Below are 15,567 nucleotides of genomic sequence, written 5' to 3' on the forward strand. Positions count from 1 at the left end.
GATGAAAACGGCTGCTCTGTGTTCGCTTATGCTCAACTCTGTATCCAACTGCAATTGTAAATATATCTATTTTTATTCACATCTGCTGAAAGAAATAGACCTACCATATGTGGCCAGGAGGATAAAAGGATTGCTGCTGTCTTTTTCTTCGTCCTCCCTCTGGTCCTTATCTCAGGAACATGAGTTGAAATCTGGCCCAGAATTTACTGGCTGTTCTGAGACTTTTTATGAGGCAATGCTTTCTCAGGCTGATATTGAGAATATATATATTTATATATATGTACACACATGCACACACGTATTATTGTGCCTCAGGTTATTTCTCCAGTAAATCTCTTGCATATTTGTATACAGTATGCATAGGCAGTATTCACACAAGAGAGAAAAAATAATCCAGTGGTTAAGGTTAACTTGGGATTTGAGAGACCTGTTTTTAATTCTTTCCCCTGCCACAGGCTTCCTTTTTAAAATATATATATACATATATATTTTTATATATATACACCATGGAAAAGGCACACAGGGCATTGTCTATGCTGTCCTTCAAATGGAGACCTGAAGCCACACTGGAGCCTAAATATAATGCAGTTTTTGGATGGGATTTTGCATTCAGCAAAGAGTTTCGGTGGGCTTTGACCAGACAGGGACAGACTGGGGACACATCCCTCAGGATAAGCCAAAACCCTTACAGCGCAGTCACACATAAGCTATATTTCATTTGTCTCCTACCCTTCGCCCACATACCACAGGGGCATCACAGGGTTAGACAATGCAAAGAAAAAAGGTGAACCCACGCAGTGTTCAACCCTGCCAGAGGACCCATAAGAAAAGCTAATTAATTTTGCTCCTCTCCCTCTGCTTACTCCTGGCTCCTCTCTAGACCCAACAGTCAGCTCACCTTTTGTGCCCAGCTGCTTTGCCATCACAGCAGATTTGGGGCAGAGAGCACAGAGTGTGTATACCTACAAAAAGCCTCGTTATGGAGACTTTCGTGTTCCTGTGGGCATCATCCCTGGGTTGGACAGCGGAGGAGGAACCCTTCCTGCAGGAGCTGTGCGGGTTGTCCAGGAGGGCCGTGTTAGCGCCCTGTCAGTGCAGTTGCTCATATGTTGCCACACTGAATAATGCATTTCCTTATATTTGACACCCCGCGATCTTAAAGCATTTAAAGCTTAACTATAGCTATAAGAGTTATTTTGAAACAGATGGGCACCTGGCCTTTCATGACATAGCAACTCCCTGCACTCCCTTATTTTGTGCAATACCCTCATAAAAATGAAGCGTGCCAATAAAGGGAGGAGAAGAGGGCTTTCAGGTGTTTAGTGGCTGCAAAAGTATTAATCCCGGTTTCAAATACGTGATTGTATTGTGTTATTACTGACAGTGCAGTATAAAAACAATCACAGTGATAACATACACATAAAAAAGGAAAGACGTTTGTTGCAATAGTTTCAGAAGTTGTGCACATGGCCTTTATTATACCAGGATTTTAACCATTTGGGTAGCTGCAGATTCGTAATGGAGTCCTGCTTTACATAGCTGCAGAAAGATTTACAAGAGTTCGTTTTAGCCCGTTATCAAACACAGGCTGAATATGCTACAAAATGGAGCAAAACCCCAAATCCATCTTCAGTCTGCTTTAAGGAAGACCTGAAGAGACGTAAGAGACCAAATCATAAATACATTGACACCCATTTCTACCTGGAAAACTTAATGGGCATGGAAAATGAATTGCTCCTTCTCGTATCTGTTTATCTTCCATTATTTGTGGTCTCTCACACAGTAGGAAAGTTGTGGTTCCCCTGATTTGCTCACTCATTCTGTTATTAGAGGAGATCTTGCCCTGCACCACAGGGACCCATTTTTCTGTCCTCACTCTTTAGCCAGTGCGGGGATCCCCGTTCATCAAAACAGTTTGTCAGAAAGTTAAAACATGTCTATACTTCTTCCTTCCCATTTTCTGTTGTTCAAATACTGACAGCCAAAAATGTGTTCATATGCTTTATGCATGAGGAAAGGTGACTATTGATGTTAGCAAATGTGTGGTCATTTTTTTTCTTGTCAAAAATCAGTCTCTGGAATCACTGATGCCTTGTGAAATTACAGTCTAATGTAACCAACTAGGGTATAATATAACCAATTTTTTTACTTTTTAAGAAAATTGTTCTCCTGGAGGTTGAAACACAAAACCAAGAAATATATGAAGTTATTTTTGTCCCTAGTCAGGGGAAATTAATGAAATGGCACCTCCCATTCTGTTGATATTGGACAAGACTGGCCAAGTCCTTCGTAATATTGGGGTTCCCGTTATGGGGAATACGGTAATCACAGGAGGGGTTAGGAATATTATACTGGTGGGAATGTCCATTTAAGCGCCAACGCAGCCGAGTACTTAAGCTCATGCTTAACTTTAAGCAAATAATCAGTTAGGGTCCATAGCTACAGAACTATGATGAAATATATGCTTACATGCTGGATTGAATGCTGTAATGAAAAATATGTACAGTGAAAGTCTGATTTGAAACATTAGAAACCATCAGTAAATATTGTCTGAAAAAACGTTTTATTCATAATGTGTATTCAGGAATACGTATCCATACTTAAAAAGCAATATTTTAGTGACTTTTCTATAATTGCCAGGATTATTTTTGAGAATCATGATATTTTCAACACAGTTTTTCAGTTTGCAGTATTTTCCCAGTTAAACAGAACTGGCTAAACCAAATAAATAGACTTCATTTTTCCCTTCCAGCTCCAGTCTGAAAATTTTGCTCAGTATTTTTGAACAATTTGTCTGTGCTTTCAGCTTGTGGAAACTAGAGGCATCGCTATATCAAACACTGTATTGCTGCCTCTCTGTGATGAATTCGTGACGGAAATGACACAGGGAGGCCAAACATACACAGTAAAATAAGGAACCCTGTAAGAAGCAAACATATTGTTCTTGGCTAAACAAGCCATTAGTCAGCATCCATTTGATAACAATCTTTGAAAATACAGAGTTTTCTTTGCACAGATAGGTTTGCTTAGTGCAGTTCTCCCTGGAGTTTGGCATTCTTCAATACTTTTAAACTGCTGGTTTTGCACTGCATCAAAAACTCTATGCCAAGCAATTTGTACATCAAATTATAATCGCTGGACATATTAATAAAATTATCTTGAAAAGTTAAACATATATGAAGTGGATTTTTTTTAACTACATATGTTTTTGGAAGCCGTAATTGATATTCAACCTGATTTGTGCTAAAAAAAAAAAAAAAAAGGATTTAATTTACTGCATAAGTGTGTAATTACATGCCTTGATATAACTGAAGACATTCTCTTCTCATATAAAGAAGAGCTATTATGTGAAGTTTAATTTGGCCCACAAAGATACAGTTTCCTCGGAGTAATTCCAGTATCTTTATTTTTTGTTGTTTGTTTTCTTTTAATCTGTGTTTATAGAAAGCATACCTAATGAAGAGCTAGTTAAACAGACGAGGACTAACTCCGGTTTCCACTGGCTTTCCCAGGGGATGGGTCCCACCCAGGACAGCCGCGTGGCTCCGGACAGACGCTGCTGGAGGATGCCGGAGGACGGGGATGGGACGAGATAGCTGGCACCAGCCCAGTGCTTGCAGAGCTGGCAGGGATCCCATGCAGGTGAAGGATGGGGTGTCACAGCCGTCCCCCTCTCTGTTTGCATCTCGCTCCATTTTCCCTCTCTCTTTGGATCCTTTCTGCAAAGAGAGCAGCGGTACCCACACAGCAATGCCGGAGCTGAGCCTCAGCTTGCTCCACAAGTCCCAAATCCGATTCTTGGGGTATAACGGGGTATGGAGAACCCTGAAAGCGTGGCAGGAGCAGGCCCAGTGACAGGGGGAAGCTGTACTCAAAACTAAAAGGGAAAGAAAAATAGTTATTACAGCGTCACGTAGCTCCTTCTCCTCTTCAGAGAAAGCCCTCCGTAAACATTTCCCTTCTAATCTCCCTGATAGCAAGTGTAGCGAATTGTCAGCAGAGGTATGAAACCCGAGACCGGGTCCACGAGCTCTGGGTTAGGAGCAGACCTTGGCGAAGGCCCTTTCCCTTTCACACCCGTCCCAGCGTGCGCTCCCCCTCTCCCCCGTGCCTTCCCTCCCACCCATTGTACGGCTTCCAAGATTTCTCATGGAAATACCCCATGGCTTGTTTTCCATTGCAGGTTAATACCGGATTTCAGGCTGTTATTTTCTTTTTCCTGACATGTCGCCCATCACATTATGATTATTAGAGTTTTCTTTTGAAGAGTTACCTGAGGTGAAGCCTAATTGGACTCGAGGCTGCTGAGGAAGGATGCCAGGGCTCGGGAGCGCTGCCAGCCGCTGATGTGGCTCACGCACAGACAGCAAGCACAGTGAAGGGCTCGATTTCATGCCGTGATTTAAGATACAGCCTGTAAGAGGACACCGATGATAAAGCCTCGGTGCCTGCTCGAGAGCTGGAAGCAGGAACGGTGCCACTTCAATGCACAGAGACTGAGCAGCGTTTAATATAATATTTAAGGGCAAAACAGCTATATATCAAATGACAGAATGCAACAAAGGAGAGGCTTAATGGCTGCGAACTTTAATCCCGTTAGAGTTTCCAGGCTCTCTTGCTGGTTCTGGGAAGCCAGCAGCGGCTAACAGATAGTGCAAAGCCTACCTGTTAGTGGTTTAAATAAAATTATCTTGAATACAGTGAAGGTCTTATTCTGCAAAATATTGCACACTGGATTCTGCCACCCAAACTTGCATAAAATCTGTCTCGGGGATTACGGTACTAATCTCACCTTTGTACCACTGCTCGCATAGACTTTAATGGGATGGCTACTGCAGGTGAATGCTGCTCAGTGAATACATCGGTGAGGAGAGCTTGGAAGCCGGGGTTGTCATTTTCTGTCAATGTATTTAACAATAACCGAGCTAGAAGTAGCGGCAGGACACTGAGCATCCCTGGTGAAACTCCGCTGGTTTAAGCCCGTAAATTTACGTATGTTTTCCCTTCATTTATATCAACTTTCATCTGATTCTAGCTAAGGCCTGGATGTGTTGATAGCAAATAAAATGTATGGTCCAGAGGTGTGTTTTTTTCCTGGTAGATTAGATTGACTTCAAATGCTGCTGGAGAAGCGACCTTAGTTTCTTGCTTTTTACCAATGTACCTATTACCTTTTCGAACTACTAAGATAGAAACACAAGGGAGGGAAGAGGACCCAAATGCTGTCACAGCTCCCCTTCTGGACCTCGAGCACGCTGCTACACAGGCACTGCCCGTGGTGTTAGCAGCGTGCGTTTTTTCTGTCTCAGCATTTTGGAGCACAAATGTCAGCTACACATCCAAGTCAGTCTGTTTTCATCATGTGCTTCAAATTGAATTGTTTTATCAGCAGCTGACTAAGATGATAGCTAGGCAAAGAGATATTGGGGAAAAAAAAAAAAAAAAAGAAAAAGAAAAAAAAAGCAGAAAAGAAACAGAAATAAAAGGTTGAAATGTTTGATTTTTTCTGTCTTGACTTCTTTTATTTTCCCTTTAAGCAAGCTCTATAGAACATTTTGATGTGGTCTGTGGGATTGTTCCCTCAGAGATGATTAAAAGCAAATCCCATCAGCCATTAGGCCCTTTCAATATGATCATGTTTTTCCATCTAATTTTATCAGCCCAAATGATGACTTAACTGGGAGCGAACGCCAGTTGACCAACTCTCCCAAAGCATTTTCCTAACCAAAGGTGGTAAAGGCTCCCTTAATGAATTCTGATTTTCCATTTATAAAAATGTCCAGCACGCACGTGCAAACACACACACACACAAGTGCATACATAGGAGGGAGAAACTAAAGCCTTTGTTTACTGTTTCTCTACAATCAGATGTTTTACAGATTAAGAGAAAAGGAGAAGGGGGGAAAGGAGCAGAGGAAAATCACGTGGGACAAAAGAAAAAAAAAAAGCCACATTTTCTATCTCTTCCTACTGTTTTTTGTTGTTGTTTTTTTGGTCTGGGGTTGTGTGTGTGTTGGTTTTTTTTTGTTTGTTTTTGTTTTTGTTTTTTTCAGTTTCCAGCCCCATGTTGTGACTTTGACAAATGATGATGCGCAGAGAAATTTATGCCAAGTCTTGGAGCGTTAGCACATTATCACGAGCAAAACAGAGCCCTTGGTTGACATCACTGGGGACCCATTGAAAAATTCTTTGAAAGTGATATATGGGCCAAGGCCCATCTCCGAGAGAGCTGCGGTGCTGTCCTGCTGCATGAAGTCTGGGGAAATGCCCAGAGAGAGCCAGGTGAAGACACTGAGCATTAGATGAGAAATGGTTAGTAAAAACCCATTCTGGAAAGGAAAGAGGAATCTCTGTGCTCTCAGGGGGCCAGTGTGTTGAATGATTTAATGGCTACCTTTAGGAAATGCCTTTTGCTTTATTGCTCTCTTTCTGCTTTTTTCTTTTTTCATTTTTTTTTTTTTAAGGAAAAGAAATACACTGTAGGTTCTTCCCCTCATTTTCACCTCACTATCCCAACTCAGTGCTCCTGCAAAGCCACTTCTTGAGACTTGTCATCTTTACAAAAAAAACTCCCAAAGTGTCTACAGATGGCCTTACAGATCACGACATTCTGAACCGACTACTTGTTGAAACAAACTGGGAAGGAAAAAAAAATGTATATGAATTTGCTACAAATGCAAAAGGATTTCTAAAGTTCACTGCAGACAGTTCCCACTCCTGTTAACTTCGTTCTCAAGTCATTCCAAACACAGCTCAAGAGCAGGGCTGCAGCTCCCAGGATTAAGCTGTGCAGACTTTCCAGAGAGGTGTCAGAAATTGCATGGAAAACTGGTGGGATTTTCAGAGCTCCTTGAGGCATTGGCCCAATTCTCTTTATCCTGCTTTGGTGCCAAAACTTCTTTAAAATGCTTCCCATTCCCCCACACAAGAAACTGTGTGAAACTTAATTTGCTGACAACACTCATTGTGCTTCTGGAACCAAAGGTTGGATTTCCAGTATTTCATTAGAATTATTTTATTTTATTTTATTTTATTTGGGGAATGAACATTAACATTTCAGTTCAAAGATCTTACTCCCTAATTTGGTTTGTGATTCACAAAATTTGGAAGTCGGTATTTTAGTTCTGGTTCATCTGTGACTGAGATCTCGAGACATTATTTCATTTTCCATATTTTTGTTATTTTGGGCCTGAGTTTTCTAGGAAGGATTAAGATTTCAGAACTTTTTTGCTTCAAACAACCAATGTAGCTACAGTTTATAATTTCAGAGGAATTTTAGACTGTTCTTTTAGGAACTTGTATATCTTTGCTAGAGCTACATAAAGCTTTAGAAGCCAAAATAGTCTCACAGATGATATTGAGAGACTTTGGGGGACAGTATGCCTGAGATTAACACACATAAAAATTTTTGATAGGGACTAGAAACTTTAGAAATTGTATATGCGGCCCCTAAAAATTGGATTGATTAAATTTGTCTCATTGAAAATTCCATTTTTTCCAGAGCTGTCTAAATATTGGTAATATATGTGCCATAGTTGAGGAATTCAGTCATTTATTTTGCATCCAAAGCGCTCTGAATGATCTGTGACTCTCAGAATACCACAATTCAGCTGGAAATCTTAAAACCAAAACAAAGCACTGGAATTAGCAGAAAAGTTTCAAAGTTTAAAGGGGTAAAGTTAATACAAGTAGGTCTTTTATCACTTGTAAATGTGCTGCACGTCCATGTTTTGAATAAAAGTGCTACTGAATGAAGACTCAGTCATTCTAGTTTCATATACAAACTACAAAAGTTAAACCCATACTGTAAACAATGAATAGTGAATGCAAAGATTTCAGTGCTATTATGGAAGTTTTTAAGGGCGCACACAGATAAAGAAAACATTTTTGAGTAAATGACTTGTATCTTTTCAGCACTGTTTCAAGTACAGTGTGTCAAGATGATTGATGATATAAGCCTGTAGCGGCTTCATGACAAATTAGTGATTTTGACATATGTTTGATGCTCTAAGCATTTTTCACTTGAAAGTAAGAAGACTTGCTTTTCAGGTGCTGCTTTTGCTCATAAGCTTGCAATTGAGTCTGGGAATTCAGTTATCTGGAGGACAGCAGCATTTCTGGAAATATCATCAGAGCACCCAACTATCAGTGTGCTCCCAGAACTACTGCCTTACTTTATCTAAAGCGATACAGTCAAAATGTAGGAGGAATGTCAATACAAAGATAAGGGATTTGGATGGTAAGTTCAGAAGGGATGAAGGGTGACACTGGCATGGTCCCACTTCTCCAGGAAAATCTCTTTCTTTCTGGAAACAGGGTCTTTTACTTATTTTCTTAATTTGTTTTTGTAATTTGTTTGGTCCTGCCAATTTACACCTTACTGTGTTTGGACATCAGAAACATTCTACGAGTGATCAGAATTGGATTATCATGTCAGGTCACTTGTCTTCCAAACAAAAAGAAACAGAAAATATGGATCCTTGGTTAAAAATCAAAATCATGTTGCAAACCTAATCTACAGGAAACACTGAGAGTCCTAATTTCACCAGCTGCCTTGCTCTGGGTGCAACCTCGGTATCACAGGAGCAGGCCAGAGCTCTGAGCAAGCCTTGCAAAGCCATGATCCCTTCTTTTCCTTTGCTTGGTATGGAGACCCCCTGTGCTGATGAGTTAGTGGCTCTGCGTAAATGCATGTGGCAGAATCAGATCCAGTATTTTATCACGGATCGGAAAAAAAAAAAGAGAGGAAAAAAGGGCATTTTCCACAAATAATGCTGCTCAGTGTTGCTGCCAGCTCTACACTGAGATATCAGACCGTGCTTGCGCTCTTTCCTCCTTGGACAAAAACAAACCAGTGTTTTGAGAGAGTACCGTTGTAATTGTGGGCAGTTATATGGAGGGGAAAAATAATGTGGTTTGTCATCAATCTCTCGGTGTGGCACACAAGAGCTGACTTGTTGAAATTTTGTAGGCTGTATTTACAGAGAAAACATAGACCTGGTGCTGTGCAGGGCCCTATCAGTCCCTAGGTCTGGAAGAATCATATCGGAGAAAAGGGGAAGGCTTGAATCATAACCTTTCAGGATAATCTAATCCATAAGGAAATGAAAATTACTCTGCTCCTTTGAGGAAGATCAAAACCCTAAGAATTTAATTATTAGGGACTTATTTGTGCATATATGCATAGTGATTCAATAGCAATCATTATTGGCCCTAACTGATGGTTGTGTTTAATGCAGCCACAGACAATGGGGAAAATTAAAGGTGGATGCTTCCACCCTTGAAAAATGCTACATTGGAGTAAATTGATGTGCTGTGTTGCTGTACATAGGCGATGTTAGCAAAAGGTCCAACAGAGCTCCAACCCAACGGACACCATTCAGACTATGTGCTGTCATTCAGACCAGGGCACATTTTGCTTCGGGGCTATCTTGCATATAGCTTTCATCGGCACAGTGTCCTTTATTTTCACGTGCCTGTCAAAAGTACCTGATAGGCCCAGTGGATTTTGTAATTCAATTATGGATTATTTAATTCAAGGATGAACTGAAAAAGTGGGGGGCCACACTGATAGAATTTGGAAGGGTATTTTTCTAGAAACTGATTTTACATTGCTTACATTTGTGAATGTTATAGGTGTCCTTTTTCCCTTCCCTCTGTTACCATTCTTTTTAGTATTATGTTTTAGAATAGTGTTTTTACATGGAAGAAAGCTAACCTGGCTCCAAAAGGTGAAAGACCTTATAGTGTAAAAGCTCTGAAAAAATCCTATAGCAAGACAGAATCCCTGCTATTTAGCTGTTCAAGATGGAACTATCACGTGTACCACAATGCTGACAAAGACCAAAAGCAGAAACACATGAGAAATGGGCTTCTTCTGAGTTCATTTTTGCCCTGTAAAAGCTAGGCAACTCCTCCATATCTGCAAGATCCATCTACAGTCAATGGGGAACAGAGCTGGACAGCTAAAGAGGAAGAGTCATGCTTTACAGCATTCTGTGCTATTGTCACCCTGAAACAAACCATGTCTTAGACTGAAAAGTTCATAGTCCTTCCCAGGCATGAGCTGTACCTACAACTCTGCAACAAAAATATCCCCAGCCTGGCCTTCCTTTGGACAAGTTCTATTTGCAACTCATACCGTTTTTTTTTTTTTTTCTTTTTTGTTTTGTTTTGTTTTGAACTTGCTATTCTGCAAAATTAGGAACACCATATGAAAGGTAAAACCCTCCCAATGTAGTAAAGGAGCTCTTTCTGCAATTTGACTATTTTCTGTCTTTCACTTACATAATTTTTTTTAGGAGATTTCAAAAGAAAACTGAGTCCACTTCTTATTAATATTGCCAAATGAGTCACCCACATACATAACTCTAACATATAAAAGAAGCATTTTCTTTTACTTCCATAAAAATATCCAGAGGGCAATGGCAGTGGGAGTAAATTGAGAAGACCAAAGTTAAACAAAACCAGTCTCATACATTTTCTGCAACTTCATTGTCTACTTTCTGTCTTACAGGGGAAAATGTGCAGGTTTGCACTGTACAAGTCCTAAAGTTGGAGAAATTATCATAAAAACCCAATGGCTATTTTAACTAGCTCACTACTTACGCATACATATATAGGTTTAATTTTCATATTCTATCTTGTTAAGACCATGTTAGGTAGTTGGTGGGTAATTGTTTGTAATATCACCCCAAAACGATTTGAAATTTGCCAACTTTCAGGTTTTGTTGCAAGTCCAAATCTAGGACAGATTTATGGAGTTTTATTACTGAAATTGATAGGTTCGTATATCTTGAGCTGACATGCCTGGAGTCCACAAAATTCCAGAGAATAATTGACTGACCAACCAGTCTAGTGTCTATAAATGTATAAGTTGAATACAGTTGCCCTTCAAGTCTGAACCCTCCTTCACTATGCTAATTCTTGGAGCAGCGTTTGTTAATTAAGTGGCAAAACTTTTAGAGACCCCCAAGAGTTTAGGATTTGGCCTGCAGAGTCTTGTGCAGAAAAGAAAGATGAAATTTCTTGCATGCTTTATTTGCCAGCTGTTGTAGTTTCCAGTTAATGTGAGCTGTTTACAAATCATGCTTTCCACTGTAGTTCTGACCTACACAAATGAGAAAAAAAATTTAACACTAACAACGCGGGTCACTGCAATGTTTCTGACACAGAAATGCTTTGATATCCATGATTCTTTCTTTCCGAATAGTCCTTTATTTGATTGCAAAAAAAGATTTAATTACATTTTCAAAATGAAATTGGAAGACTTTTTGTCTTTTTAAAGTTAACTGGAAGGAAACCTTTTGCTCAATGTGTTCCTCGGGTCAGCCAGCCAACTAGAAAGCCTGCTGCTTGCACAGTTCAATAATTTTTTTTGCCTGCTTTCATTAATGTACATAAAAATACCACTTTAATAACTCAGAAACTATGAAAACAGCTCCAAGCAGAAATTTTAAACAAAATCTGAGCAGCTTTAAGACAAGAGCAACTAAAAGTGAAGAGTTTAGGGAAGAATCAACCTTGCAATAGCTTGAAGGCATTCATTCAGGCATGCTGCTTCTTACACAGGCTGTGTACAGCAGCAGCTTTTGGATAACTGAATAACAATGATATTACTGTTTTAAAATTGCATTGTGTCTTCAGTCCCAAAGGAAAGCTTTTCAAAGTTTTTTTACATCTATAATATCTAGTGGAATAGAGCTGTTTCTTGGCCAGGTCAGGAGCCCAGATTCTGCGCATCAGCTGTCAGGTGCAGGGAGGTGGGAATGCTGACCCTGATCTGGGGTCAACCCCTGCTCTTCCTGAAAGACGTGTCCCAGAAGCATGGGCTGCAATGCCAGCTTCACACAACACCTTATGTGGCTTCTTTGGAGGAAACCTCTGATACTGAGCATTGGTTTGCTCTGTGCTGAGTTTTAGTTTGTTCTGCTCTAGCACCTGAAACATGCACACACACAGAAAACAGCTTAAAAGCAGTTTCTCTGGTCTCTTTAAGGTGAATATATTGGCCATCCGCATCCCTCAGATACTTGCTGAACCTGGCTCCTGAGCAGCATAAAGAACATTATTTGTCTGCTGCCTCTGCCCCAGCAGTGGTGGCACCTCAGTGTCCCACTGTTGAGTGAAAAAAGCTTCAATTCCTGTAACCACGAAGGCTTTGTTAGTTAGAAAAGTACCAGTGGTGCAGAGAATTAGGGAAATAATTTCAGGTGTATAAAAAGTGAGATAGGATTTCGATTTGGGGGATTATAAAGCTCACGATATTCTTCAGTTACAGTGAATGTGTGAGGTTTCAAGAAAGGCAGAACAAATAAAAGAGAGAAAAGAGAGAGGAAAACTGGTACAAGCAACAGCAAAAATACTTCTAAAACACACAGTATGACCCAGTAATCAATACAAATATTTCAATGGCATTGTAAAACATTAATTGTAAATACAGTTGTCTTTAAAAGGACTCTGAATAGCGGGAGATATCCGATATTAATTGATTTTGAGAAGCATTTGAATACAGACAGAGACAGTAATCAGCTTTTGCTTGCTTTCTTATCTAGATCAAAATAGATTTATGTAGGAATCCACAGACACAAGATAACTAATATACATGGTTTTGTCCCACAGACTACCAGAGGAAAATATATAGGTTTTAAAAACGAACCTCTGGGATTTTGTAATGAATTATTTCCTATTTTTAGCCTCACCGAAATTTCTTAACTCTTTAATCCAAAGCTCATTGGAATCAGTGGAAATCTTTTCATTTACAACATGGGATTTTGAATAAGTAGCGATGAAATAAATGTAGCTCTATAAAAATTAAACATAAATACGCCCAGAAATCATTTTAAATCTGTTCAGATTTTCAGGGAGAATAAGATCTTTTCTACAGGATTTTTACACTCTTTTCTGGATCTCAGTGACAGAAATGTAATTTCCCATTAGATGTCAGAAGCTGGCTTAATATGTCTGTATATAGGATCTCATTTGCTATTATTCTTTGTGAGACAGAATGTCCGTCTTTCTAAACAGAAGACAGTAATTCTGCAGGGATTAATCCTGAATTAGCTTCTCACTACAAAACTACCCTACGTGATCAAGTTTGCCTTTTCAAAGCGTGGAAAAATACATGACAACGAGCAGTTTTAAACCCATCCCCAGAAGTTCCTGACTCTCTTTTAAAAACGTTTTTCTGGGATTTTACAGCTCTTTGTTTCAAATGCAGGCTGCACAATGGTGCCACTGCAAAGCTTCCTCCTGTTAGGAAACTCAGCTATTTTTCACCTGTGTAGTCATTTGATTTAGCAGGTTTTCACTCATCTTCTGGCTTCCTCTCTCTATTCTTCACATATGTACATGTCTATCCATGCCTATATACGCATGTTCTCCTGCAATGCTGAGGGACATTGCAGTTTATTTTCAGCTTAGTGGAAAAGCAGCCCTTCTTCATTAGTGCCAGCAACGGTGTCTTTTGGGATAGATTTCAGTATCAATCCCCAAAAGACTTGTTCCTTCACTGAAGTAAATTATTGCATTATTATTTCTTCTTCTGTATTTGAGAAGGTGATGAGATCATTTATTGTTTTTAAGGGTTAATAGAGCCTGTCAGGGTCTTTTCCCCTCAGCTGGTTTCGCTGCTGCTACAGGATCAGTAACAGCTCCGAGCTACACGATGCTAAATCAGACCACACTTTCCTGAAGAAAAGAAAAGAAAAAAAGAAAACTTACCACCAAGCGAAGAAGCAGTTCAGTCTGGTTTAAAGGAAGGGGAGGGAGGGAGGCAGGGGGAACAGGGACTAACTTTGGAGAGAAAATAACAAACTTTAAGTCCTGAGGTCTTTCCTCTGTATTGAAAAGGCAGTTTGGAAAGGAAATTAGTAAAAACAAACAGAAGGTGCCAAGGTTTCTTTATCATACCTGGAGTAGGATATGCTAAATTCCACAAGCCCTCGCACTGGCGCCTGGTGCTGTGCTGGAAAAAATGGTACCCATGGCTCTATAAAATGATCTATTGGGACTTCAAAGTCGTGGCAGCCCCGTGTGGCACAGGATGTGCTCAATTAATTATGTGATTTTTAAATGACAGGGGTTGGGAAAAGTAAAAATAATAAAAAGGAGGAAAAAAGAGAAAATTATGAAGAAGAAAACGGTTTTTAAAGAAAATAATATAAAAAAAAATAAAATTGAGAAGTAAACTGAAAGGCCTTGTTGTCTGTCTGCCAAACAGCAGCAGCAGATAAGGTCCGTAGTTGCCGTGGAAACACAGGCCTGTAGGAGCCAGAATCCAATTTCAGAAACCACAAAATCAACATAAACGTGTGCAAAAATAAAAAGGTTTGTTTGGCAAGTAATAAGTAGAAGGCTACCAATGTATAAAACAGATGAACCGGGGTGACCTTAGCCAACTTTAAGCCATAATAATGACAATGTCCCATGTAGCTTTGGCACCTCCAAAATGAGCAGTAACGAGACGCAATCCATGCTGCCTACTCTTGTCTTCTAGTTGCCACCCTTTTTCTGCAGTACTCCAACCCCCCATCTCCCTCCCCAGTTGTCCCCTCTTCTTTAGGAAAAAAAAAAAAAAAAAAAAGGAAAAATATTCATTAAAGCCATGATGGTAATCTCATGCTAAACCTCAAAAGGCTAAGGGATTCAGGACTGAGGCTTTTAATTCAGTTTTCACCTACATATTGTCTACTACTACTTTCCAAAGCATTATATGTAAAAAAGTCATTTTTTTCTTTTCCTGCTTTCTGTCGTATGTGGCCAGAAATGACCAGACCTTACACCATTAAACCCTTAAACCATTTCCAAGTCTATGAAGACTTTGTAATCACAACCTTTGCAGTTTTCCTGGAAAAATGCTGTAGTACATGGGTGACTATCACTATTTCAAAGCAGGCATCACTGAAAAGACAGGGGGATACCCCTTCTTTTTGTATCAGCTCAAGGGATTTCTTTACTGCAGATGGCTTTGGGATACTTCAGGCAACTTTCAAACCAAACTATATAGGTCTGGGGTTAAGTTGGATGGCCAGTACTTTCCCTTGCTTATAATTTTTGCACAATGTTTAGCATCTTCTGCCATTCTGTGAGACACCCCAGAAAAATTCAAATGCCTGTTTCTTTCCTCCCTTCCCTGCCTCCAGGCCTGCCTGCACAGACAGTAGGAGAAAAGAGCATTCATTGGGATACATCAGACTCAGCTCCCTGGTTCAAGCCAGGTATCCCATCACGTCCCCCATCTGAAGATCCCTTCCTTACTGGGCTGCTGTGGGATGACCTGGGCGCTCTTAGGCACATCTCAAGCAGAAATACCACCCTGGACCTAAGGAACACTTCCCAGAGAAGTGTCGTGGAAATTGAGGAACATTCTGAGGAAAGTTCCTAATAAACTATTAGGTCAAAAAATTCCTTCTCTCACAGCCGGTGAGTAAACTGTGCAGGGGTTCATCCAGTGTGGTTTTGGTGCCTGCAAGTGGGATGTAGGCAGCAAGTCTTTCAGGGTCTTCCACAGTTAGAAACGCTCCCTGATTTCTGCTTTGCTCCTCTAAAGAATATTTCTTAACTTAA

The 15,567-nt window shown here is 40.0% G+C and overlaps 1 long non-coding RNA gene across 2 annotated transcripts; it reads right to left on the minus strand.

The window, feature by feature from the left end:
• Positions 1–3,640: 3,640 nt before the first annotated feature.
• Positions 3,641–14,536, minus strand: LOC310883861. 2 transcript variants are annotated; one of them, XR_014573899.1, is made up of 3 exons: positions 13,912–14,536; positions 4,274–4,414; positions 3,641–3,877 (listed from the first exon to the last, which is right to left on the minus strand). It is a non-coding gene; the product is annotated as an uncharacterized lncRNA (long non-coding RNA). The 2 variants fall into 2 exon arrangements; XR_014573900.1 differs by having other exon boundaries at positions 13,723–14,536.
• Between the last annotated feature and the right edge of the window lie 1,031 nt (positions 14,537–15,567).

This window comes from Anser anser, assembly GCF_964211835.1.
Source record: "Anser anser genome assembly, chromosome: 19".
NCBI classification, from domain to species: domain Eukaryota; kingdom Metazoa; phylum Chordata; class Aves; order Anseriformes; family Anatidae; genus Anser; species Anser anser.